The 4,900-nt window shown below is 47.6% G+C and overlaps 1 protein-coding gene across 14 annotated transcripts in view; it reads right to left on the reverse strand.

The window, feature by feature from the left end:
* Nucleotides 1-4,900, reverse strand: part of MARK2 (microtubule affinity regulating kinase 2) — a 73,099-nt gene that overhangs the window by 16,395 nt on the left and 51,804 nt on the right. The gene's annotated exons all lie outside the window — the stretch shown is intronic.

Genomic DNA, 4,900 nt, shown 5'->3' on the forward strand with positions numbered 1-4,900 from the left:
TTTTTTGAGACAGAGTTTCACTCTTGTTACCCAGGCTGGATGGAGTGCAATGGCGCGATCTCGGCTCACCGCAACCTCCGCCTCCTAGGTTCAGGCAATTATCCTGCCTCAGCCTCCTGAGTAGCTGAGATTACAGGCACGCGCCACCATGCCCAGCTAATTTTTTGTACTTTTAGTAGAGACGGGGTTTCACCATGTTGACCAGGATGGTCTCGATCTCTTGACCTCGTGATCCACCCACCTGGGCCTCCCAAAGTGCTGGGATTACAGGCGTGAGCCACCGCGCCCGGCCTATGAACCTTTATTATTTATCATTTATTTGCTGTCTCACCCAGTGAGAATGGAAGCACATGAAAGCAGGCATATATTCTTTATTCACTGATACATCCCAGCACTCAGAGAGACTGGCTTATGTTTGCTGCTCAATGAATACTTGTACAATGAATGAACTGAACGACTGGGTCTGAGCAAGGCAGCATTCTGCCCTGCTCTGCCCTCCTGGCTCGAATGAGGGCATGAGGAAGCAGAAGCTACAATGACCAGCACTCAACAGGCATATAAACATAATATAGGTTGAATACCCTTTATCCAAAAATGCTTAGGAACAGAAACTTTTCAGATTTTGGACTGTTTTGGATTCTGGAATATCTGCATATACATAATGAGATACCTAAGGAATGGGTCCCAAGTGTAAACATGAAAACCATTTATTTTTCATGTATGCCTTATATACATGGCCTGAAGGTAATTTCAAAAATTTTAAAATAATTTTGTGCATGAAACAAAGTGATAGAATTTTGACTATAACCTGTCACAGGGGGTTACGTGTAGAATTTTCCACTTGTGGCATCATGCTGGCACTCGGAAAGTGGAGATTTTGGAGCATTTTGGCTTTTGGATTACAGATGTTCAACCTGTACAAAACGGGTATGGTCCAGACAAAAAGTAGACGTCCACGTGAAGATGTGCACATTCCTCTAAGTGCTAAACACAGAGTGACTGAGCCAGCAGTTCTGCTCCTCAGTATATACACAAGAAATGAAAACAGAAATCCACACAAAAACCTGTAACCAAGGTTCAGAGCCGCACAATCCATAACAGTCAAAAAGCAGAAACAATTCAAACGCCCGTTAACTGGATGAACGGATAAACAAATGTGTCATATCCATATTGGGGAATGCTGGCTGGCAGTAAAAAGAATATATGCTACAACACAGAGGAAACTTGAAAACAATGTTGAGTAAACAAAACTGGTCATAAAGAACCACATACTGTATGATTCCATTTATACGAAATGCCCAGAACAGACAAATCTATAGAGACAGAAAGTAGGATAGTGGTTGCTGAGAAGGATGGGGGGAATTTGAGGGTGACTAAGGAGTGTGGGGTTTCTTTTTGGGGTAATGAAAATGTTCTAAAATCGATTATGGTGATGGATATACAACTGTGAATTTAATAAAAGCCACTCATTTACACTTAAAATGGATAAACTGTATGATATGTGAATTATCTCTCACTAAAACTGTTCACAGAGTCTGGGCTAGACAAGGTGCTCATGCCTATAATTCCAGGACTTTAGGACACTGAAGCAGGAGGATCACTTGATGCCAGCAATTCAAGATCAGCCTGGGCAACGTAGGGAGGCTCTGTCTCTACAAAAAATGAAGAAAACCAGGTGTGGTGGCACACACCTGTAGTCCCAGCTGCTCTGGAGGATGAGGTGGGAGGACCGTGTGAACCCAGGACGAGTTCGAGGCTGCAGCCAGCCGTGATAGTGCCACTGCACTCTAGCCTGGGTAACAGAGCGAGACCCTGTCTCAAAGAAAAAAAAACAAAAACAAAAACCAGGGGCAGAGTCTGGTCTAACTCCTGTTTACAGCCCTGATTATGTCTCACAAAGAACATCTGGTACAATTGCTCCAGCATACTGCAACAAAGCGTGAGGCCAGAGCCTCATCCCAGAATCATCCAGAACTGTCTTGGAAACTTCAAGGAAACAGTTTGGAGGGCAGTAGGGTGACCAGAGGAGTGTGAGTCAAAGTTCTTCCTTTCATGGCCCCTGTTGGCTGTAAGTGAAGCACTCAAAAACCACAAAGAAAAAGAATGACTTGCAACTACCCGAGGAACTGTCCAGCGTTCCTAGGCAGGAAGCTTACTAGCCCACCCAGATGCTTTTCAGGCAGAAATGACAGTAACAACTAACTGCAGTATCCTGATTCTGACATCATGCCCACGTAGGCCTTTGCATAGTAGCTGCAGGCTGTCTTTTGGTGAACTGCTAGACCAGATCCCAGAAACACGTGGGGTTGGAACATGGAGGAGGAAGAACCCATGCATCTGATTAGATGTTTGAAGGGGGACGCTCCTCACATCCCAGAAGAGGCCCTTTTAACTTCCTTCCTTCTCTCTTCCTCATCAACCTTTGCATCTCCACGAAGCCCCCCAGCCCTTACTGTCTGCTCATTCCAGCCTGTGGAGCTCTCTGGTGCTCTGTTCACACACCCTGCAGTTCACCTAAGCCTGGCTGATCCTCAAACAGTGTTCGCTAGACAAGCAGATTTTTGAATACCTGCTTTTTTCCCTTCCAAACGAACTCTAGCGTTCACACCCCTCAAGGAGAAGGGCATTTCTAGGCCCTGCTGGCACCTGATTGGGCCAGTCTCCTGAAGGATACCCTAGCCCTGTCCAGCAGGGTACTGAAAGCCTGGCCTCCTTGGCTACGTTTTTCTGAGCCCCATCCTCCCTGAAAGTGCTGCTAGACTGCCTCCCGCCCTACCCAGTCTGCCTAGGGGGCAATGAACAGGAAAAACCTTCCTTCTGCCCCAACTCCTACGAGAGGAAGATGGGTGGGAAAGTTTCCTTGGCAACCTCTAGTTCACTTTCTAAGTTTTTTTTTTTTTTTTTTTTTTTTCTGTTTTTTTTTTCTTTTTTTTTTTTTTTTTTTTTTTTTTTTTTCTGTCTTACTTCCCTATACCCAGGTCAGACGACACCTTCTAAGTTTCTTGTCACTCCCCTTTTCTATGAGGATACAAGCCCAAGGCAGCAAGAAGCATGACAGTCTCTAAGCTCTCAAAATCCAGAACAGGGATTTAGCACCTATCTGGCACTTGGGCCTTTTGCCCCTCTGAAACCAAATCTGGGCATCCCATGCCCATCCTAAGCTCTGCTCTGCCCATCCCTGTTGGTGAACAGAGGGGCTGGTGTGCATGGCACAGCAGGTCAGCATTCCTTGCCTGGCCCTATGGCATGCTGGGCCTCAAGGAGCTTAAGCACCATAAGCAAGACTCTGCCATTCATTCTCTTCCTTTCTGCTTAAGACTGTAGATGTCAGAGACAAACTGCCAGGTTTCGAATCCTAAATCTGCCACCTACTCAGCACATATTAACTTTGTTATTCTCATCAACATCATCAAGCCAGGTGCAGTGGCTCATGCCTTTACAGGCAGCACTTAGGGAGGCAGAGGCAGAGGATAGCTTGAGCCCAAGAGTTTGAGACCTGCCATTCACAGAAAGGAAAAAAAAAAACCCAAAACAAAACAAGTGTAACATCAACATTGTCAAGAGGGAGGTGAGATTATTACAAATGAGGAAGAGAACTACCCAAAAGACCTGCAGTCAATATCGCAGCACATCTGTGCCAGGCAGCGATCTTGAGAACGCTGCAGTCCAACAGAAGAGGTTCAAGTCCTGGTTCCCCCACCTACAGGCTTTAATTTTTTTAATCTGTAAAGTTGCTATAAACATTCCTGACTTTACCCAGGTAGATGAGAGAACACATGTAAAAGGCCTTATCCAATGTTCAGTAAGAGCGACCATTAAGTCTCCAAATACTACTGCCCGCCAATCCAGAAGTCTCATTGTCAACAACCTTCCGTAGCCTGCTAAGCCAGCTACAGCCTAGCTGGAGGCTGAGGAGATGCTAGGGGCCTTTCTGCAGAGGGGGCCAGGCTGAGTGCCCACTCTCCTCCAGACCTGCTGAAATGCCACACTCTCTCAGCCTGTTGCTAGCCCACACCAGCACCTCTAGTCTTCAAAAGAGGGAAGAAGGGGGGTCAGGAACTCAAGACAGGGTCATTGTGAAGCACTGGTCCCACGCTGGGTATCTAGGACAGGTAAAGAGAGGAGGTTCTGCTTGTTCAGGAGCCAGGGAAGCAACAAGCACTGGTGTTTGCTCTTTGATCCCCTGCTCCAAAGTCACCAACCCTCTTTTCAGGACTGAACCATCCAACTCACAGGACTCCAAGCGCTCAATCCTTCCTTTACCCCCCACCCCCTCTACTATGCTGTAAGATGTTTCCCACAGCAGGGATGTGAGCCAGCATAAGGAGGCAATCCACTGGGAGGAAGCAGAGAAAGGAGAAAGGGAATAGAGAGGAGAAAGTCTCCAAGAAATGCTTCTTGGGCCAAGACCCAAGTGAGGCAACTTCCTCACCTGGGTGCTTCCCTGACGGATGAAGAGGTGAAGGTGAGCAGGGGCTACTATGGAGACAGAGTTTCCCTTTTGTGGTTCTGGCTACACTATTCAGCTTGGCCCTGGGTCTCACCAACAGGATGTCGGGCTGAGGATTAGCTGCCCTGCTGGGCCAACTCCACAGGACCTGGTGACAGCCATGCTCTCCCCTGCACCACCACCCTCCCTGCTCATAGTAAGATGTGGCACACGAGGCACTCCCAAAGCTCTGGCCTAGGTCATATCCCAGGCAGGCGCTAAAGGATGGAGGAGGTCTGTCGAGAGTAGTCCCGATGGCTCTCAAGCAGCCTTTAGAAAGAATAAGGGGTCGCCGGGCGCGGTGGCTCAAGCCTGTAATCCCAGCACTTTGGGAGGCCGAGGCGGGTGGATCACAAGGTCAAGAGATCGAGACCATCCTGGTCAACATGGTGAAACCCCGTCTCTACTAAA

The sequence above is a fragment of the Cebus imitator genome, unplaced genomic scaffold (genome assembly GCF_001604975.1).
Source record: "Cebus imitator isolate Cc_AM_T3 unplaced genomic scaffold, Cebus_imitator-1.0 Scaffold609, whole genome shotgun sequence".
NCBI lineage: Eukaryota > Metazoa > Chordata > Mammalia > Primates > Cebidae > Cebus > Cebus imitator.